The 23,803-nt window shown below is 45.1% G+C and overlaps 1 long non-coding RNA gene across 1 annotated transcript in view; it reads right to left on the reverse strand.

Moving 5' to 3' along the window:
* Nucleotides 1-1,785: 1,785 nt before the first annotated feature.
* Nucleotides 1,786-23,803, reverse strand: part of LOC142999475 (uncharacterized) — a 31,802-nt gene continuing 9,784 nt past the window's right edge. Inside the window, exon 3 of the long non-coding RNA XR_012963317.1 lies at nt 1,786-1,947. This is a non-coding gene — a long non-coding RNA (uncharacterized LOC142999475). The remainder of the gene's footprint in view (nt 1,948-23,803) is intronic.

Consider the following 23,803-nt stretch of genomic DNA (forward strand, 5'->3'; position numbering starts at 1 on the left):
GACCATACTGGAGGTTCAATCTACAAGTATTCATGGAATTTATACGAATTGATGTCACCTCATATTTGTTTGTAAATGCTGTATGTTTGTGATTCCTTTTAAGAATTGCTGCTATTTCAGGCCACTGATACAAAACAAAAGAGCATCAGACTTACACACCACCAGGCCTGGAGGCAGAGCAGCGTTCACACACAGCCTGCTTCTCTGTGTTCTGATGGTGCTTACAACGCTACAGAGATGAACAGACGGTTCTTGAACTAACCACCGTCCTACTGCAGCGTCTCCCTCAGCCGCTTTAACGTAGCATCAAAGTGCTGCATGGGTCAAAAGTTGTTGTTCATATATAAAAGTGACAAAAATCTTTGGTAAAGATGAAACAAATCAGTTGTAACGTTCCCATGGTTACAGCAAGACTAACATCTAACATGCAACATGTTTTGCTGTTTTACCTGATGTTCTTTTTTTCAGAAGTCTATCTGCAGTTAGTGTGTGTGTGTATGTGTGTGTGTATGTGTGTGTATACGCTATCACTTTATCGATCTGCATAAAGTCGTCTGGAGCAGCTTACATCAGAGCCGTCGTCTCCCCTCCTTAGCAAATTCAGTCACATCCAAACGGCACTGCAGCCAAACTGAATAATACATACGTACGTCTTTCTCTCGCCAAACCACCACGCTTATGTTTCCTCTTTACCTTTCTCTCATTCTCTCTCCACCTCTCCCCATCTCCTCGTCTGCGTCTCTACGTCACACACTCTCTCCTCCTGTCTCTTTCTCACAAATACAAACACGCTACACGTATGACATCGCCGCTCTGTGCAGCTGAGACGCCTCGTGGTTCCGTACGTGTTCAATAAGACATCACAGCATAACAGTATCAGGGATGGGGTCAGATCCTACATGTGTGGAGGGAAATTATCTGGAATCTTAGGGCTCTACTGAGGGAGAGAAGATGAACAGCCTCAGCACCACGCAGAACAGAAAGAGAAGATAAGAGAACCAAGGGCTTCTTCTATTGTTTTACTGAAGGGTCGTCAAGGCCGGGGGAAGGAAAAAGTAATAAAAGGGGAGGAAAGTGTGCTGCTATGGAGACCTCAGGGTTTGAATATGAGACGTTTCAAACTGATGCCAACTTCTTTGGCACAGGAAAGACAAGGGAGAGAGAGAGAGAGAGAGAGAGAGCATTTCACCTTTATTGTCCCATGAGAGCAGCTGTCCACGGACAGCAAAGTGAAGGCTCAGGCTGAAGTTGCCTCGTCACTGGACTCATTAAAGCAGCAGCTGCCTCCATCTATAACCCCCCTTTTACTTCACACACACACTTTGTTTTGGTCTGTGCATGAGCCTCAGGGTGCCAATGACCGAGTTAATGGTTTTTTGGGGGAGTGAGGGGGAGGGGGAGGGGCGGGCAGGACCTAGAAATGCTCTGCTCCACGGTCCAAACATAAGGAGAGCAGAGCGGAGCAAACACACACACACACACACACACACACACACACACACACACACACACACACACACACACACAGGGACAGATGCCTTCTTACAGGTTGTCTGCAAGCAAACATGCCCTAAGCATTCAGACAGGGTCAACACACACAAACACACATACACACACACTTATAGAAGACAGAAACGTTGTAGATGCTCTCTAAGAAAATGGGACAGGAATGAAAGAGATCTCAGTTTGGAGCTTTCAGTTCACACAGAATATAAGAGGAGGGGAAACAAAACAAGAGGGGGGGGGGGGGGGTGAGGAAGAAGAGGGGTGCGAACAAACCTTCGGGCTCTGTGCTCTCTTTGTGGACGGCTTGCTTCAGTGGGCAGCAGAAGATTTCGTGACACTTAGCACGAAAGGGGGATCCTTTACTCCTTATATCCGCAGAGTGGATGGAGTCCTGCCGTAACATAATGTACTCCTGGGTACCTGGGGCAGCGTCATCCTGGACTGTGGTGGTGAACCACAACAGAATGAAGTGGGATTAGAACACATGGAGTAACAAACAAAACACACACAGACAAGAAACAGAAGCAAAGCAAAGACATCAAACAAACAGCTTCAAATAACACAGTGGCTCATAGGAGAGAGGAGAGAGAGGAAGAGGAGGAGAGGAGGAGTCAAACCAAAACGTAAACACAACAGAATAAACAATGTGATGTTTTCCTGTGGAGGCTGAAAAGGAAAAGTGAGGAAATAACAAAAGAAACGTGGATAAAAATGAACAGCTCTATGTTTAAAATCAGACACGACATCATCATCATCATCATCATCATCATCAGGAGCTGCTCGGCTTAGATGAGGTGACTGCAGGGTTTGAAGAGGTCAGAGGTTGCGGGGGGTTACAAGGCGAACGTGCAGTCTGCTACATCCCAAGTCAAACCCCGCCCCCTTGTCTATCTCATGAAGTAGGCAAGCAGATGCAAAGGCATGCACAGACCCCCCGGGGTGCCGGGTCATGAAGCCATGCTGAGGCGTTCAGATCATGTGAGGGATCCTGAGGAAAAGCCTTCTGTGTTTCTGCCCGGACACACTGGACCTCATGATGCTTCATGTCGTCTGGGTTCAATCCTGATCACCGGCCTATTTCCTCTGCCCTGATGTGTTCGGTTCAATTACATTAGATGTTCTTTCCCTAATGGATTTTGCGAGCGGCGCCTCTTCTCTGACACATTTTGTTAATGAAAACAACCGCGGCGAAAGTTATCGATCAGCGCTCGCTATCAACCGCTATCAGATCAACTCTTTCGTTTGAACTCAGCAGAAAAGAACCATTACACAGCTCGTGACCCATTTCCCTGACAGTTTCTGCTGTCGAGAGCTTTGACCCGACATCCACTCGCTCTGACCCACTGAGCTTTGATCTGATAACTAAAACATGAGTGGATTACACAGCCTGTAAGAATACACTCAATTACTAAATATAAGCTATAACACAATGCAAACACACTCCCTAATGACAGCTACACACTCTTCTCACACACAGGCAAATGTCAAGAATCATGCACTCAATTCTCGTTTACGTTTGGTGCCATTTAGACTAAATTAGAAGCTATTGAACACCTGGAGCATCAGTGAACGCTAAGCTAAAGAGAATGTAAACATGATGTGTGTAAACATAATGTTATGAATGAATGTGAACCTGGAACCTTCTGACTGTTCCCCTCTACAGGATTCAAAAACTAAATCAGTCACACTTGCGTGGGTGCAGTGTCACCAGCAGTGCATTACACTGTGTTTCCTGCTCCGTACCCACACACTGCACACACCAACACATACACTGCACACACTCACATCCATACTCGTGCCAGCTGAGAATGAACAGCTGAAGCCAGCCGAGTGACAAAAATTGGTTCCAGGTTCACTTTACATTTGTAAAGGCATGTTTAGACACAATCAAGGTTCATCCCTCTTTTGTACTATAACACACACACACTCACACACTGATACTTGGGATTACAATTACAGTGTAATTCATCACCGTATGCCTGCCCTCCCACAGGGCTTATCAGTATCTCTGTGCCTCCCTCAGGCTCCAGGGTAACTTACCACACACACACACACACACACACACACACACACACACACACACACACACACACACACACACACACACACACACACACACACACACACACACACACACACACACACACACACACCCCTGCACCCGGGCAGAAGGTCCTGAAGTCTCCAAAGCTACAAACCACAGCTCTGCTCAAACCTTAATGGTGCTTGAGAGTGAAACAGAGGAAGTCTGAGTTCCCTTCTTGTAACCTGACCTCATTCTGTGCTCAGAGGAAAACACTGAGAAGTGTCCACACAACTAAAACCTGTCTGACTTTTATTGTATCACACTAGTGAGTCGTTAATTAAATGCAAACTGCCTCCTTACACTGTCAGCTATGGACGGGTCATCACATTTGGGGACACATGGCTTTCACAGCACAGCAGCTATATAGTGGCTATACTATAAAGGATAATACCCTTGAGCCCCCAGAGTCTCATATTGACCCAGTCGTCTCTGCAGGACAGAATCTGGACATTACTGTAGTGGGCACTGACATATGACTCATGTTACTGCCAGCCCAGTAGCAGGATGTAAGACTGCAGATGCATCATAAAGAATAAAGTACATTTTGCTGGTCGAACTTTTACTATAATTACTTTTTAAGCATTTAGAATCAATACATAAGATTAAGTAGGTAACATTAAGAGGAATTGCTTATTTATTGTACAATTGAGTAGCACATTTTCCAGCTTTTAAAGCCTTAAACCTCTTAACCTGCAGCCTCACTGTGCTTCAATGCAGCTTGATCGACCTTCATATAATGTCACTACTTCATTTCTCCTGTAGAGTAAAGTTACAAAGTGCAAACAATGAGCCGTCTGAACACTTCTTCGCAGCACTCGCATACTCAGAAAACACAAACCCGTGAGTTTGTCTGAATGTGGTAAAGTAGGAAAGATTCCCCAGAAGACAAAGCGTCTCATTAAACCTGTGATATCCTGTCTGCTGTCAGCTCAATTTCGTCTAGTGAAGCAGGTAATCACTGCACCCGATGACGCATGTTACGCCGCTCTGGGACGCATCCCATTATTTGGCAGAGAGTACATGCTGGAATTGCTTACTGACGCACATATTTAATGCTAATGATCTGCACTTGCTTTCATTCTTGTTCATATTCAGTGTCGTGTCTGCATACATCTGAATATCTCAAACTGAGCTGATAGCTGAGGGTGAGAATGTGTGTGTGTGTGTGTGTGTGTGTGTGTGTGTGTGTGTGTGTGGATAAGAATAGAAGTGAGAGAGAGAGAGAGCGATAGAGAGGACAAACTCAGGAGAAGTTGGACAAATGTCTAATTCCAGCTTGTGGTTATTAATGAGCCCGTTAACTGCAGGCTCATCAGAGGCAATAAAGAAGAGTGACGGCCAAGCTGAGAGGATGAAGAGCGACGAGGAGGAGAAGGAGGGGGCCGGGGGGGGGGCATCTTTTACAACCCGTCTCCTCCATCCTTGCATCCAGCCTTGATGAAGAGCATATACTGGGATTGAAATAAGCCTGATGGATGACACGGCGAGGCCCCGACGCAACACTCGCCATCAGACCGGCCACTCAAGAGTGGAACTGTCATGTCGCGCCGTGATGGCCTGTGATCTACGGGCACCAGCGTCGCCTCACCGGACCTTCACCGAGGCTGCCACAGTTGATGTCCTTGCTCCCTCCCGTCAGTATAAATCTCACACCAAAGGAGGGACGGGGGACGAAAGTTGGGAGATTGAACTGTTAGTTGCTCATCTGTTTAAACCGTTACATGAAAGGCGCGTTGAGGATCGGTGCAGCGACAGCGTGAAGAGGAAGCAGCAGCTCGAGGTCGAAATCTGGTGAAGAAAACAAATCTGCCGATGGAAGAAGTAGAGATGTCTTAGTGACCTGCTCTGGTTTGCTTTGCTTGTGGACATCTTGCAACTTCTGTGTGTGAAAAACTGTAAGAATTCATCATAACTGTCTTGTTCAGCTAATTTCTCAAAATAAGTTGACTTGTACTGTAAACCGGATGAAATAATTGACCAAATGACTTCAGATGAAGTATTTTGGAGACATGTTTGTGGACTCTGGAGCCTCTTACTCCATCTTCTGTCTCCTTATGCATTTCCCTCCCTGCCTATGAGACAGAATCCCTCTCTGAATTGATTCTCCTGAGGTTTCATCTATTTTTCCTCCCTTAAATGTTAAGTTTTTTTCTTCTTTCTCCACCTTGGCTGGGCCTGTCAAGCCTTTTGAGAACCCTTGAGACCTTGTACGAGGGCCTGGTCTCACTGTAAAGGTCATTTACTGCTGCGCCTATAAAACCGGCTTCATCTGACAAATCCCCATCATGTGACAGCGACGCCTGAAATCTGTAAACCTGGGTTCAAGGACGCATGTCAAGACCAGAGCAATAAACAACTCGTCCATATACTGTATGAGCTTCAGTCTGCACAATGTACTCAAGTCAAGGCTCATATCCGTCAAGGAGGTGGAACACATTTGTCATGAGTTGGCACGCAGCACACTCGCCAGATTAGAATCAGGATTAAGCACAGACTGGTCTGTAGCCCCAGGTTTGCCATTCTAAAATAGCCTGGCCTCAATGTGAGCAGAAATCTAGCACATTGTCTTCTGGGATGCCTTTGCTTCAGCGTGGCTCCATCTCCGCAAAGAAATACGTTTTATTTGGGTTGTAAGTCACCTTGCACGCTGCGGAGGAAGTGAGAGGAACCCATGCTTCCTTTGAAGCGCAGAGTGAGCTTGCAATTTTTTATTCATGCTCTTTCATCCTCTCCCTTGTCGCTCCCTTGCTCTTCCTTCCTTTCTGTCTTTGTTCCCTTCTATCTCGTCTGTCTATTCCTTTTGCCATTTTGCATTTTCACAATATCCTGGGACAAATATCTTCGCCTTTGCAAAGCGGTTCACAACAGGGGCGATGGCAGGTGAGAGAAAAGAGGAATATACAAAGAGTAACTCATCCACCTTTCCATCTTTCTGGACGCTTCACTGCTGCAGCCTCGGCGCTTCAGGCTGACTGTCTGTTTATTTCATGAGAGCTCGCAAATACATCTTGCGTCAGAGTCTAATTCCATTAGTATGGAGAAGGTATGATGCATAAAGGAGGCACAGGAAAACTATTTCCAATAACGCTGCCAATTACGGAAAAGCTCCGCTCCGCTCTACTCATGTAGAGAAGGTCGCGTGCAGAGCAACCCCCACCCTTTGTTCACCATGATGCCATAGACCAGACCAGGCAGAAGAAGAGTGCAGGAAGATCATCCAGCACAGTCAGATTTTATGTTCATGGTTGAAGTTTGATTTTATAGACCCGAGGTAGTAAAATATATACTGTAAATTTAATGTTACATATGCTCATAATGAATATAAATCTAAACATCAGGCTGTGTGATGAATGATGAGAGGTAATTGTGATGATGGAGAGAGTCACTTACACACCGACACACACACTCATACATACTGTACAGAACCCCGACTGTGTGTCAGGTGGTAGAGGGTTGAGTGTGCAAGTGTGTGTGTACACGGGGGAACGAGGGGGTAGGGGAGGACAGGAGCGATACCTCCGGCTGCCAATGCGGCATGTCTGTCGAGATGAATGATGAAAGTGTTGGTGAAGGCCTGATGATGGACACATTGAGCGCGCATATGAAAAAGTATTGATCCAGCGTCAAACAGTGACCTTGCAGAGAAGCTACTCTGCCTCAGTCTCACACAGACACACACACACACACACACACACACACACACACACACACACACACACACACGCGCGAACACGAACACGAACACGAACACGAACAAACGAGTCAGAGATGGATGATGGATGAAATGTATGAGGTAAATGTCAACTCTTAGGGGTCAGGGCGGTCCGGATAAATAAACTGGCTGCAGTTCTGTGTCTGAGGCTGAACTTACAGTATGTTGCACTGCTGAGACTGTGAGAGAACAACGGCTGCATAGTGGCAAGAGCTCCAAACAATCAAACACAACCATAACAACAACGAAAATCAGCAATGTGCAGCCTTTAGGACTTTAACCTAATTAATATGTCTGTTCTCCCACTCCGGAAAGTCAAGCAGTTCCTTCTCTTCTGCTTCTAAAAAGTCCCATTTCATTTAAGTCTCTAGGCGCTGATGCTTATAAATTTAGAACAACCATCATTGTTTCACCTCTCCCCCCCGAAAATCTGTGGTTTTTGGATCCAATTGTTTTTTTAATGGGGGGTTTAAATCCCTGTAATGGAGCGGCTGGCACACATTTGAACACACACACACTGCTTTGATTTTACTTCTGTGTTCTCGACTTTGCAGGTTTTAATGTGAGACGCGAGTGTGCACAAAACAAGAACGCAATCGTTTGTTTAACCAAGACGTTTAAAACAGCTAAAACTAGAAGCCAATTCACCTTTGACACTATAAGATGAGGAAAGTCTAACAATTTTAACCAATCAGCACAGTGACACCTCTCCGCTACTCCACAACAGTATCATGCACCAGTAAACCCAATGCACCAACTGGTACATCTGACCTTAAAATAAGCAGCTGAGGAAGAGGAACCGGCCTCAAAGCCTTCAAATATCCTAAATAAAATAACACTCTTGCCTGTAACTACTTGATTTCCTGCTTTCTGAGTTGATGCGATGCTGCTCTTGGCTTATTGGCGGACTAATGAAGCAGTTACCAGAAGCCCAAACACAATGACACGCTGTGCACATTCCACAGCAGCATGTCTGCAGCGGCCATTACATCGTCCTGCCAGCAAATAATGGATGAAAAATAAGACACGTCAATGTAATTGGGTTTGCACTTATTACGAGGGACTCCGAAGATTGATCTGTTCCCCGGGTCAAATGGGTCTCCGCCTCTATGAGAGCAAACTGGATCAGATTGTGGATAAATACACGAGTTTTTACTGCAAGTCTCTAAAAAACAAAACAATCCTGCACCGCACGTTGTACATTCTGTTAAAGTTTAGAAACGTTCATTAATTGGTCCAGTGGTCACAGAGACCATAAGCAAACTGCATGGAAATGAAAGTATTTCGAATTCAAACAGCGTCAAACTACTCGTCACAAGACATTAAATGGTTTAATAACTGTAGTTTTTCTATTGAAGCCTAAACTGCATTATAATGTGGATAATATCGTTTAATGGCTGTTAGACACTAAACAGCATCATGGCCGCCTGTCCTCATCATCCTCTGCTTTCTCACAAACTCCAGTGCTCTTATTCACATTGATGGCATGGCTGACTGAGCTCTCAGGCCCTTTCCATGCTCACCCGCAGCTAGGAGTTAATGTGTTGCCGTCAGGTCTTTGTCTGGGCGTCCTGTAACGCCTCAGCTCCTCCGTCAAGACACTGGAAACTTTAATCATATCTGCTCTCCATTTTTCCCCACACGCCACCAGCACCACTCCTGGCTCGCTGTCGTCCTCTCACATCCATCAACGCTGCTTGGCCTTTACCAACCAATCGCAGCGCAGCGTTATGCAACTGAGGCCTGCGTGAGCGATGAGATCAGCGTCGAGCGACCAGAATTGCGATTTGATGCGCTTTTAATTAATTACTACATAAACAAACCCCTCTTTCTTCATCCAAATCTCCCTCTCTCCGCCAAGAAAAACAGTCTTGGCAAGAAGTTGTCCCTTTGCCTGCTGCCAGCCGGTTCACATCGCAGATGGGCATCAAAGCCACACACACACACACACACACAGCCGAATTATATTTTTGCACATTTCTAACCTCACAGACTCATCCGAGAAGAGGAAAGGTGGCCGAGAGAACAGGTGGAGGAGGGAGGAGGAGGTGTGTCGTGTAGGATTTTGGAAAAGGTGGAGCGCAGAAAATGAGGGCAACCTTAAGGGAACTTTTTAATCGGATATCCAGATTGTAGCCATCTGAAACACTTTTTACGTCTTAAACTCTGCCAGCCGTAACGTATATTACAGAGTAGCAGAATACAGCTATACTGCCCCCTACATCACATCCAGTCTAGCTGGAGCAGCAAAGTGAACAGGGCCAAAATCCAATAATAAAAGCGGGAGGGTCGGCCACAGTAATACCTCGTTTTTTTATTAAAAAGCACAGAAACAGACAGAGAGATTACGGGATTAGACCTGTAACCCTTTTGCTCCATTTACATCAGAACTGCCAGTCCCAACTTGCTTGACCTTGATGCGGGATTACACGCAGGATTCAAATCCATAGACAGAGAGATTTAGGAGTGGCTAACACAGGAACACCCATCTGAATCATGAAATACACGGGATTAACATGTGACGGCTCAGTTTGCTGTAAGTGGGACGAGTCCACACGCAGACACTTTCGGACATCTGTCCTCTTCTACTCTAATGTAGTGAATGACCTTTGTCCAGCAGAGTACAAGTTGTCAAGTCAGCACAGGTTCATTTATGGAATCCCTCTCTTGCCTCATATAGCAGCATCACTTAGAAGGTTTACATGTTCTTTAACTTCAATTATCCTGCACTGAAGACAATAAAACTGTGTACACACATTCATGTTATTGAAATCCACACACATGCTTCCTCAGACTAGCAGGGCCTAGATTATAGGATTGTATTTCCATTTACAAAAGGGCATGTAGACATCATCTCAGCGTGTCTCCAATGCAAATGACACACACACACACTTACTGTAAGTGCTGGCTGCATGTAAACACGCTGACTGTTGTTCCGTCCCACTAATTTCAATAAGACATGACAAACATTTTCCACACGGTCTGACACAGAATGGATTCACACGTACAGTAACAGTCTCCCAGTCTCCCAGTCAGCTGTTCCGTCAGTCTTCACATTTCTTACACCATCAGCCAAGTTATCCCAGCTGTTGAACTTTCACGAGACACGAGACAATCACACACACACACGCACCAACGTGCTGAGAGCTGCCAGCCGTGGCTCTGCACACATTCACACCAAGATCTCACTCGCTTCAATCCCTTCGCCATGTTGGAGGATTACTGCAGAGGCCTGGTGTGCCAGAGTGTCTCTGCTTTTCCACTGCATACTTACAGCAGCCATAACCATGGCGACACTGTTAACTCAACTGTGCCTTTATTGAAAAAGAATCATGGGTTTAGTTTGGTGTGTGAGGTTGGTTTGAGCTTCAGGCCACAGGTGCAGCAGGTCTAATTTTCGCAGGGATAATAGAAATCTGCAAATTAGTTGTTCCTTTTATTTTGGGACAGAATGTTACACGCACAATGCTGCTGTTCAAGCAAATGTTTGGGTTGAAGGACATTTTGATGAATAAAATATGGATACAGAAAGCTACTTTTTGGTTTTTTTTAGTTGAGTGCAGGTCTCATCTCATGCTGTGTGTGTGTGTGTGTGTGTGTGTGTGTGTGTGTGTGTGTGTGTAGGGGGTACGCTGGGCATTACTTGATGCTACCAGTTTTTTTTTTAACGGCTATGGAGAGCCCATTACACAGAGGAAGAGTGGAGCAGAGGAAGAGGGAGAGAGGGAAAGCAGGATTTATCTCTACTCCAGGACATGAATAATGCAGTCAGGCCATCCAGACATGTAGCTGTGTATCTTTTATAAATGCCTTACAGAGGCAAGTTTAGCAAACATGTCCTCCCTCCACCCAGCGCCGCACATCAAGACAGCAAAACAGAGCCAAAGGAGAAGGTGGATGTGTCAGCAGAAGCTCGCAACAAACGCCAGCATCCCAGAGTGACGTGTGGAGGAGAGTTCATCCTCTGCGCCGCACTTAAAGGATTTGAGAGTGATGAAGAGTCGAGTTCTCCCCTCTTCTCCCTTTGATCCCAGATGAGGGCTTTGCATCACTCTTCGGCATCGGCATGAATAGAGCAAAGGGCAGGGGGAGGGGTCATCATGAGACGCTCTAACCCCGAGCCCATTTACACTGATTCACACAGGAAAGTACCAGCAGCTTTGAGAGTGTGTGTGTGTGTGTGTGTGTGTGTGTGTGTGCGTGTGTGTGTGTGTGTGTGTGTGTGTGTGTGTGTGTGTGTGTGTGTGTGTGTGTGTGTGTGTGTGTGCATCTATAGGGACAGGTGTTTTTAAAACGAGTGTGTGTGTGTATGTAAACCAAGACGGGGCGCTGGGTAATAAAGTCAGTCTTACACTGATTCCAGCTCAGTTTACTAGCTGGTGTTTACAGAACGTCAGATCATGAGGATTACAATTACACCGCTTAAGACAGCTGCTTTACTCAATGAAACTCAACCCCCCCCCCCCAGCACACACACACACACACACACACACACACCACACACGCCGACGCTCCAGAACACGCACAACAAGCAGCAAATAAAAATCGACACCCGAGCCGGTATTCATGAGCGTTTGTGTGAACAACAGGTGAGCTGCAGGGAGCCAGTGGATTTATGGACAACAAGCCTGCAAAATGGCTGTTTTATTCAGTATGAAAAGAACATTGTGTACATCAGAGCCACTCTGACAGCGTCATGTCAGGCCCAAAAGCAGACTAAAGCGCTGCAAAACTACAACTTAAAGCAATCCACCACACTTTGATTTCCACATGTGCAGCTATTTATATGCAAGTAGCTGCAATGATTGGTGCTTTAATTGCATCAAGTTGTCATAACTTTATCTAGAATCTTTTTTTTCCTCTTCCCATCCCCATCATAAAAACAGTTAGAAAAATATCATATAACATCTTATCTTTTTTAAAGGAATCTGAAGTGATAAGGTGGTAGGAGGTCACATAAATGATGCAAACCACCTCATGATGGCATCAAAGGGTTGGCAATGTTGCTTTGAAGACAGATTAGCAATGGATGTAAGATTCACAAAATCTTACATGACATGACAGTGAAATCTGTGTCGAAATGGTAAGAAATATAACAGCATAGGCAACTAACTAACTAACTAACTAACTTGTCACTGTATTTGCCAAAAGAAATACATTTAATCTGGAATTCCAAAAAGTATTACAGACATCGTGTTTGAGAGAGAGAGAGAGAGAGAGAGAGAGAGAGAGAGAGAGAGAGAATGTGTGAGACACGGGAAAGCGTGAAAGAAGGTCTCAGTTGTTGTTGATCCCCGTGTGAAAATGTTGCTGTAACTGAAAGCGACTTGTTACCCAGGCCCCCCCCCCCCCTCCCCCTTTTCCAGAACAGTCCACGGTGGTGCATTTGGGGAGGAGGCAAGAGGACCAAAACGGGGAGAACGCGACCAAAATATATTCCTGTTTTTTGGGTCATTGGTTTACTCGTTCACTCCGGCCGTCCTTCACCCATCGGCAAACACCACTGTTTGCATCCTCTCCCACCTGCACACCCAGATTACAATGTGCCCTTGCCTTGTTAATAGTCCCACAGCTGTGTGTGGTGTCTATGTGTGTATATGTGTGTGTGTGTTTGAACAGACAGCACCGACGAGCAGCAGCCGAGGCCACAAAACACTAAATGGCCTTGCAACATTGCAGATTATTACCATGACAACAGCTACAGGTTGGGGGAAGAAATGAGACGCTGGACTTCAAACGCCGCAATGTAACAGAAATCAATCACAAGAACAGCGCCTCCCCTGGGATATGAGCTATTAGTGCGGTCGATACCTTTTTAATGAGGAGCAATTGTCACAGTTAAGCATTAATTGCTACATCGTAGTTATTTGCCTCGGCGCCGACGCATGTTGTTCTGTTTGTCAGCTGCACCAAACACTGGTCAGCCAATAAGGAGCTCATATTCATATCTGTGTGAGCTACCTGTGTGTGTTCTTCCTCATATCTCAGTTATGATGTTTGACTTCCTGAATGGTGCAGCTAGTGATGTGTGTGTGTGTGTGTGTGTGTGTGTGTGTGTGTGTGTGTATTGCTTCTCCAGTGGACCTCCTTAGACCCACACTATGGCATGTTAAATATTTGATGGGCATAAATGTGCAGCATATGGCTATTTGTAGCAGAGAAAGGCTGGCTTTGATTCAATCACTGCAAAGCGCGTTTGTTTATTTCCAGGGGATTTGCTGCCATGAGAGACAAAATTGTGTGATGCATGTTTAGCTCCACCGTTATATGGAATAATGGAAAAGCGCAGTTGCACTCCAAGTCTCGTCTTGATGCACTGCACTGTAAACCGTTGTTGCTGATGTTATCCATGCAGACATATAGTAGTCTAGTCGGTTTCATAGGTCAGGTTGTTATATTTGCTCTGTGACTTTGATTTAAAAAGGAAAACCAGACGGCACATTGGACAGAAATGCCACTCAGCTTCTGCTAGACGGGTGGAAATGACACCGCGAGAGAGGGAGGGGGAGAGAGGGAGACAGGGAGAGAGAGAGAGACTCTTGATAAGCATCCGTTTCCTCATCTTATTATGTTTGTAAAGCTTCAGGGCCAGATGTCCTATTCAAGTGAGATGAAGAGACCCCGAGAATAAACCCAATATCCTCCATACAGGCTGATGCTCACTGCTTACGCTCTCACCACTAAAGGTTTTCAACGGCTCCAAGTTAATTACCTGCTTATTGGTCTCCTTGACTCAATAAGGTTCATCCGTGGCACAGGGAGTGCAAGCCAACATCTCATCCAATACCAGCATTCTCAAAGGCTTTGCATCTTCCTGAGCTCTATACCCCACAAACAGTGAAAGGGTATGAACAGGTGGTCAGCTGTCATTATTGAGATACCACAGTGTGTATTCGATTGAAGAAATAGTTAGAGGGGAAAATAATACAATTACATTTTAGTCTCTTATTTTATTCATAACGGCATGTAGTCGTTTTTTCTAATGTATATTCAGACTTATGAAAAATTATTTGAAATGTATTGAAATATAACTTTTTCCCTGATGGTTTCGCCTCAGGATGAATACTTGACACATTGTGTACCTCCTCATGTGCAGACTTGGAGCTGGTGCCTTCACTGCTGTCCATCAGGTCTAAATCTAATGCAGACTGCATTAGCCTCTGTCCTTCACATGACCTAACCACTTACACTCCATTATGGTTCGAGGCCATAAAAACCCAAGGGACAGTAGTTCGGAAAATAAAGCAGCACTGCTCCGGTTTAATTCCCTGAACTGAACTTTTCCAGGGGGTAACTCTAAACACGCGATCCCCTCAGAAGCCATTAAGTTCCCGGTAGCCATGCGACTCATGTGTTTTATGCGCCTTTCTAATGTCAATCGCCTGAAGATCACCGGGGTCAGGATATAGTATTCATATAAATGGTGATGGTGGGATGATGTCATTGTTTTATGTCCCGTACATGCTGTTCATTCTATACAGTATACACGTGTTCTCCGTAGCAGGGTGTGATTAAAGACAAGCTTTAGTAATGTGGGTTAGGAAAACGCTTGAACAAAGTAAGCACCGCTGGTTTTCCATGACCTTTGTTGCCGCCGCCCTGCAGAGTTCCTCTTTCCTCACAGGATTATGGGTAAAGCAGCAAAGGATGATGGGAGTTGTTTGGAACATAGATTCATCAGCTTGATTGGATGACATGATTTACAGTTACCTTCAACCTGCTTAAGTACATTTAGCTTTCGGATTACAAGTGAGGTATTGCATTGTCTCTACACAGAGGCTTAAATCAAGGGGATGAATTACTAAATGATCTGGATAAATGTAGGTGTTCTTCACATCAATCCATGACTGTATACCTGCTTCATGGCTCTTAAATAAACCTTTAAGAGCATCAGACCAGTATTGGTTCTTTTATAAAGTCATTTTGAGGACAATGTCGGTTTTATACTTTGTTGTTTACTTTTTAATCACAGATTGAGCCTTTAAATAAATACAATCTTGTCTCCTCTGCTAATAACATCCATATTTAACAAGCCTGTTGGTTAGCAGGATCAAAAAAAGGTCAAACAAAGTATAAGACAGAAGCTGTGTGAACGCGATGACCTAGTTCTGTTTCTGCCACGACATGAAATTGTTCTTCATCCCTCCACCTGTCTCGCTCTTTGATAAACACTACAGAGAGAAAGATAAGGCGAACACCAGCGGAGCAGTCAGCACCGTGTCGCTCCGTCCATCACTCTCCATGTCCCCTGCATGCTTCGTGCCCTGATCAGCGCCTTGCCTCTCTTGACCTGTGCCGTAAACAGGTGTAATGGCACTCTGAATGAGCGGAACTGTGAACACGGCATACCAAGGCTGAGGCCATGATGACAGCTTAGTGACCAATCACCGCCTGGAATAAATGCAGCCGTGACTAACCGCAGCCTTGACTTTGACGAGCAAAATGGATGACAGACTTTGACTACAGGCACCTAAGGGCCACAGAGGCCATGTGAGCTGACGAGCCGGGTGGAATTAGGTTTGTGATCTTGAGAAATTGACACTTACTTCACCTGTGTACCAAATGAACTGATCCGGTCTCTATTTCAAAGAGGCTTTCTTTTTTTGTCTTTTCATTAACACATTGTGATATTCCAGAATTAGATTTTTTTACAGCTCTACCCAGTTTAGATGTAACTAATTCAGTGAAAAACATTCAGGTGAGAATGACTTCATCCACACACACTCCCAGCGATGCATCAGATGCCACAGCGATGCAGCACAAGCACACACGACATCACAGACAGTATGCCAACGCAGTCCCATGCCAATCCCCCATATACAGACACATACTGTGTGTTACTATACTTACATTCTCATACATAGACTCCCCTATACAATCCTACACTATGACCTAGATGGAAGAAAAGGGGGCAGTGAGGAGGCTTAAACACATTTCTCCATCTTCTGTCTCAGTGGAAGTGTAAGGCCTTCCATTTCGACACAGTTAGCCACTTAATGGGGTCTTGTCAAATGTGTGAGTGAAACAAAGGTACAACATTAATCCTACCTCCCCTGCCACAAGTGCCAAGGCCACCTCAGCAGTCACATTAGCTCAGGCAGAGAGCACGGTCGTTACAAGTTCTTTTGCCAACACGAGAGGCAGCGATTTAACAGCAGGCAGGGCTGAAAACAGGAAAACGCATGCTGCTTTCAGGTGAAGCTGAAGATCCAATTCTGTTTGGGAAGTTTAAGATGGCCTTGGTTGATCTTAAACTGGGGTGAGTAACTGGGATAGTCTGATCTAGTCTAATCTGGGCCGAACTGTTCTGAGCCTGACTGTCGACTGTCCCCCGCTCAGCTCTGCCAGTCTGCACCCAGAGGGCCTGTTATTTTGGGAGCTCAGCTGAGAAGAGATGACAGCATCATGGTCTGCTTAAGCTGCTTACATTTCCTCAAGCACTCCCAGTGCACCCTGGGATCTCCATCCTTGTGTTGCCATCATCAACGTTGCTACACATTGAACGTTGTGAGGTAGCACATAACGCACACACACAAAAAAGCATACTGTGTTTCCCTTTTTGGCTACCGGTCGTTAAGAGTAATATCACCTGAAGTATTTTGTCTGTGACTCTCTGATGAATGTGTTGGGATCAAGGAGAGAGAGAAACAGGAGCATGAGTCGTTGAGGCTTGAAAATGAGATCATCCCAGGGGACGAGTGGAGGGGGGTGGGGTGACAAGTGTGGAGGGGGAGCGATGACGAGGTAATAGACACTCAAGGCTGAGATAAGAGATCCTACTTTGGGTGCTCTACAGCAGAACGTGTGTGTGCCTGTAATGTTGTTTTTCTCACATTCCATTTGACACAACACAAAACAGACAATGGTGAAAAATCATTTCAAAAGTTATTTGTCATTCTTTTTATTATGCCACAATGAATTAAGCTGCTGAATTAAGTTTGAAAGCTGATTTTCTGTCACTATACAGTGCAGGTGTTCGCCTAACAAACGCCTGTAGTTGCAAGTGTTCCTAATAAAGTGTCCAAAATAGTTCTAAATAAAGAGGCCAAAGTGTGTATTGGATGAAGCAGGTTGCTTCATAACAATATTTGTCTCGCACATTTGTTATGGAGGAAATGTCCTTGCGAAATGACAACGAGGCCAAGATTAATTTATTGTTTGACAACTTCCTTGTAGAGCTGTGACTGATGAAATCACAGACATTGTTGATCCACTTTCAATTCAGGCCAAAAGCTAAATTAGCCTTCTTTTGTCTAGAAGCTCAATCTAACATGCGCATACGTACAGCATCAACTGGCTGGATCACTGCTGTTACATTGTCTTTATTCATCATGTACGACTCTACAGTGTACAATCCTGGCATCCTAACCTCAATTACTTTCTGAATAATCACTGTTGAACTCCATAACTCAGTGGACATATGGGCAGCTAGGGCGTTTGCAGCTGTTTTACAGAGCCAAGCTGCTCTGTATGTATAGCTGCCAGCATTCCTAGCTAGCTACAAACTAGCATTGCTGTTTCAAACTAGCGTTGCCTTCTTGTCGAGGCAGGAGTCAGGTTTTCAAACTCAAAAGTAAAAAGATGTCAATAGCAACATCACAAAAGACTTGACGTTCATTACCCTGCATTTCACATTAATTTAAACATTAAATTTGAACTCTAAATAGCCTGCTTATATGAAGGGAGCTAGTCGTTTGACTCCGCTGCCATTGTTTACACAACAGCGCAGTAACTAGGCTAGCACAGCAGTGACAATAGGATTATTTTCCTCAGTAGAAGATGGTAATTAGAAGACAAATTCATTAAGAAAAGTATTGTGTTTGAAATAATACATTTCCTTGGTAAATAGCCGTATGTGAACAGGACACTGGGGTGCAGCTTAGTCTTCATTTATGGGTCAAAGGAGGAATTCAATATTTATGATGATACTTGAGAATCATTCACCTTATTTCACCAGTTGCAATGGGAACAGAAACAATCCACTACAAAGATTGTCAAACACACGATATGTACAGCAGACGAGACATACAGGGTTAAGAGGGTTCATGGCAAGAACTGTCATCACCTCAGCGTCCAGCTTCATTATGTGAGCTGATATTTTCACAGCAGGTGGAACCCCTGCATGCCTCTGCAGTTATTACTGGTCACCAGCCACTCACACACAGCCACAGTGCAAACAGCACAGACAGGCAAGACAAGTGTAAAACGTTTGGCCTTAGATATTACAAGCTTGTCAGCTAGAGGAGGCTCATACTGCTACTTAACAACATGACAGTGTGAAAGAGCACACGAGGAAAGAAGAGTTCAGCCGCGTGTTATTATAGGGTTACTGTCAGGAGAGGAAGTTGGCTAGAGAGAAAAGTACACGAAAACGCACAAAACATTAAAACCATGCAAAGAATAGAGAGCAAGAGCGCTGGTGGGAGAAGTTTGGAACAATGAAAAAGCAGCGAGGGGCGTGAGAGAAAAGGAAAATGTATAATTTAATAAGTGTCTGTTTTCTTCAGTGCCTCGCAGTTGCTACTATTAATAAGAATGAACTCCTTTTTTTTTTTTAAGTCGGCAGGCCACGCAGGGGTTAAGTTTGAGTGGAGATAGACAGTGAGAGCCGTGGCAGGTTATCTGTGCAGACATACATCAGCATTCAGACTGCTTCTGGCTCAGACAGCATCCTACAGAATAGCACGCTTCAAAGCTGGAGAGAGAGAGAGAGAGAGAGGGAGAGAGAGAGAAACAGAGAGAGAGAATCCCTCAAGCCAGAGGAGTCACATGAAATTACCCTCTTCGACTGCATGTATGGGCCTCTGCAATGCAAACTACACACTGTTCATTCACACACCCATGTGCTTCCATCGTGAGCAATTTTAGTTTGAAAAATTCAAATTTGCTTGGTCATTTATTTTACTGTTGCTCTGACAAAACGCTCGCTCCTGCAATCTAAATCGCAGATCTGATGTAATGTTATTCAGGTCACACATCCCACTGTGCTGTGTTGATGGAGGACGTCTGCCTCTGCCTCCGTGTGTGGATTACTCTGCGTGATACCACCCACTGCTGCTTCATTCACGCACACGATTCTGCATGTACATACTCACACGCACATCGCACACATGAATCTGCAGTGCTGTGTGTACGCACCACTAATTCGGCCATGCACAGATGTACTTTATTACACCAGAAATGTCTTCAGAGGTGAGCTAAAATTACCTGACTCGTCTCCCCTGCTCCCCTCTCGCTGTGTGTGTTAGATAACAAGCAGGAACACTGGGCCACTCTACAGCCCCAAAACTAACCCCAGCACCCAAACGGAGCAGACGGTAAAGTCATTAGGTGTGTACCGGCTCACATAACCCCTGCCTGTGCCTGTCTGAGATAAGGGCTCCTAGTCTGAGCCTTCAAAATAAAAACCTTCTTCTCGTGCTGGCTAGTCTTCTGTACCATTTTAACTCTTTAACAAACACACTCTCAGCTATCCAGGTGCTATTAACAAAAGCTGACAGATGCTCAGATTCATGTTTCACTGGCGATACGGTGGCTTCAGCGCTGCCAGTGAGAGTTTACGCCATTGGGTCATTTTTCCCTGTGTTCCGTTTTCTCTCTTTCACTCAGCAGGCAGGGTGCCGTGACACATCCACTTATTAGTGAGCAAAAGTGGGCAGGAGGGGATCGCTTTGCAAAGACAAACAACTTAATTAGTGGCCGCACGACTTTTAATAAGTCCAACTCAAAATAGTTAGGAAAGCGGGAGGGAAATGTAACATCACCATCACTGGTGTGTCTCTGCTCTATTTGGATATTAGTTTAAAGGCGAGAGCACATTATTAAGTCTGAGGTTTGCTTTAGCAGCACTGTGTATTTGTGTCGTCTTCTCACATCAGCAAGTGCTGACCTGCATACAGGCAGAAGAGCCTTTATGAATTCATGAAGTCATTCCCACTATTGTGATTTCCTTTTCATTGTGGCACTGAGACAGTTTCTGTGTACCTGCAATGTCAACCAATACCCTCCAGTGAGTATGTGTGTGTGACAAGGGGCTGTGTGCGTAGTTGTGTGTGTGTGTGAAGCTGAAGTTTTTGGAAGCAAACAGAGCAGGATGTCAGGCTTCCTGTACGCCTGCTCGAATAGAAAGCAAACAAAGATGACAGAATGAAAGCACTACTTCTCCATTACACACACACACACTGGATGTGCACTCCATCAATGTCTTCAGTTTTATTTAGAGTAGGATGAGCAGAGCTGCAGCAGTTGTCATCAATTCCACCTTAAACAAGAAATTGAACCTCTTATAATGTCATAGTCTAAACACTTTAAATCCCTCAGGTGAGATTTACACAAACACAAACACACACACACACACACACACACACACACACACACACACACACACACACACACACACACACACGTATGGGCTGTGCTTTTCATTCAATTTGTGCTCACAGTCTGGGTATTAAATGCCAAAGTAGCAACTAATTACACAATCAGTGACTCTGGCTACCTCTTGTGTGCATTCAGTGAGGAAAAAGAAAAAGTGCAGCTCAGAGTAAGTCGCACAACTTTGTCTTACGGCTTGATGAGAAAAATAGGAGATAAAAAATGGCAAACAATTGAAATAAAGTCAGCAATGAAGTTAATGAATGAATAAAAATGACACAAATCATAACAAAAACACATAAATGCTTGTTCTTGTTTCTGAGTCATGAGATTTCTGGCGTCATGTTTAATATTGACTTTTTTCCCATCTCGCCTCAGAGGTGTAAACTGATCCCTTCGTAAAGCCGCCAGGATGTGCAATCTGCCAAACTTATTATATTTGCTGCCTTTATTTGAGAAATCCTCGCCTACGTGCATGCTATGTATTCATGAAAAAGACACTCCACTGATAACACGCATAGTGCAGCTCAGCTGACGGGCAAAATGCATTTCCAGACAAGTGCACTGGTTTGATAAATAACACATACAACTCCATGAATAGAATACATCCAGAATGAGACACAAGTAGATTAGTAAATTTCCCTCCTAGTCACTGCATAAATGATTCCTGAACGCTTCTCCATCTACATGTGATACACACACACGAGCAGGGAAAAGTGGGGATGAAACCTACTCTGTGTGTATGTGTGTGTGGTAGATTTAACCCACACTGGCTACAAACCAACAGCATTAACAGATTACATGCAAACAAAAGCTGGAGAACTTGAGTCCCGCCAAAAAGTTTGTATGAACAGTCAAAATATTTATGATCCGTTGAACACGAGGGACAGAGAGAGAGAAGGAGAGAAGTACAGAGAGAAGGAGTGAGAGAGAGAGAGAGAGAGAGAGAGAGAGCGAGTGGGTGAGTGAGGGAATATCTGCCAACGCCACGCCAACATAGAGGGATAGAGACCCGCAGCCAAAGCAAGAGACCGGCAGAGCAACTCACAATGGAACTGCAGCCGCCATCTGTCCCTCAAAGCTGCGCAACATGGGAGCGCTGAGCACCCACCCACCCACACAAGCACTAGATTCACACACACACGCACGCACACACACTATTTACGCAATCTCAACACATTGCTAATGGACAAAGAACTGCACCATTTGTACGGTGACGCATTGTAACCACTACGCATAAACACGTGCTGAATCCCCCCCGCTCACTGTTCCATGTCCCACCATATTCTGAACAGAATATGCTGAACACATTTGTAGATTTTAACTCCAAGCGTTGGGGTGATAAGAAACTCTGGCAATCCATCATCAGAATGGAGCTTTGGTGATGCACGGCGAGTGCAAAACCAAAGCCGTTTATTGCAAAAGCACAGGGAAGCAAAGTTTTACTCCCATTGACATTAAACAGCGGTTTCGGCACCAGATGAGGAAGAAAAGACGCAAAATAATTAAGTTCAACGATGTGAGAGACACAACTGAGGAGCCATTCCAGTATCTCTGTAATGGCTGTGATGACGAGTGTGAGGGCTGCTTCCACGCGGCGCTAACAACACATTCTGCTCTGCCCAACAAAAATAACCACCGGGGCTGAATATAGTCTGAGATGTGTTGTATTAGCAGCCGCACTCACGATACATAAAAACCATAAGAGAGGAAACCGTGGCCGCAGGAGTGAATGAAAGTGGCATTGTAGCGTAAAGCTAACACCTTTAGAGTAATCTCCATGATCTGCACAGTGTGATGAAGATATCCTCTCTGCAGCGATGCGAGCGTGAAAGCACACACTGTCATTATGTGGAGGTCGGAGCGGGTATCTACAGATGTTCACATCCCCTAAATTATTCATGTTCCAGTGTGGCTGTGTTGTATTTGAAGTGCATAAAACCAGACAGGGGGGGACAAGATCGCACAACATTATAATGCAGGTTGGATCGCAAAGACGAAGGAGAGGAAGGTAGAGTGACAGGATGCAATCTATACTGTTAATGCAGGTAAAGATACAGAAGGAGAGACGGAAAAGGAAGGTAAGGAGGGAGACTATAGGCAACACGGCGCATCGTATGTACGTATATATGCCGCATGTATAGATCCATATGTGAAGCAAGTTGTGCAACATGTAAAGGGACAAAGGACAAACAACACAAAATCAAATCTGGGCTATAAACAAACACCAGCTGCCTGCCATTCTGGTCTACAGGGCACAGCCAAATAACAAAGAGGACTCTGCAAATCCTGAGACAACACTGCCAAACCAGACAACACACTCACACGCGCACAAGCGCACACACGCACACACACACACTCTCACATATGTACTGTTTATACACACACGGGCCGTAAAGTGAAAACGAGGCAGATTTCAGACTCCGTTGGGCTCAGGGTGCATCTCCTTCCCCCGTCTGATATGTTCCAAAGATTGCTGAGCTACAGAAGGTCTTTGCACCTTGAACACTGCAACAACAACACATGCGCATGCCGATAAATAAACACACGCGTGGACGGAAAAGGGCACATAGCTGATGTGTGCCTGTGGTGCAGGAGAAGGCCAGAGATGACAGAGGCACACGGGGGCATCGCTAAAGGTCAAGAAGAACAGAGCTCCCTGCACCCAGCGACCGTCGCTCATCCAGACCTGTGGCTCACACTGGACACAATCAAAATACTTGAAGTACTTGAGAAGGTATTACTTGCGGGACCGTAGCCAGTGAGGGAATTGGAGAGATTTAACACTGTCCCCGTTTTCATCTTCCACCGTAACCTTTAAGCAAAGCTGCAGCGTTTTGTCTTTATTGCGTGTAACCTTTTCATCTCGCCTACAGCGCTGTTCATCTTCTTTATGGTGGCTGTTCCGCTGTTATGGATTACTGTTACATCACAGGCTACTATCTCTCTCTCTCTCTTCTCTCTCTCTTTTCCCTCTTTCTTCTCATTCTCGCCCCTTTTCCGTCCCCCTGCTGCAATGTGAGGCCACGGCTTGTCTCCTCCAATTACTCGTGACAATCGCTTGATCTTTCGCCGCTGATCGTCTCTGGCAATGTTGACCCCTCTTGCAGTCTACCTGAGGTCAA

This window comes from Genypterus blacodes, unplaced genomic scaffold, assembly GCF_046128005.1.
Source record: "Genypterus blacodes isolate CSIRO-AG114 ecotype Tasmania unplaced genomic scaffold, CSIRO-AGI_Gbla_v1 ptg000044l_1, whole genome shotgun sequence".
NCBI lineage: Eukaryota > Metazoa > Chordata > Actinopteri > Ophidiiformes > Ophidiidae > Genypterus > Genypterus blacodes.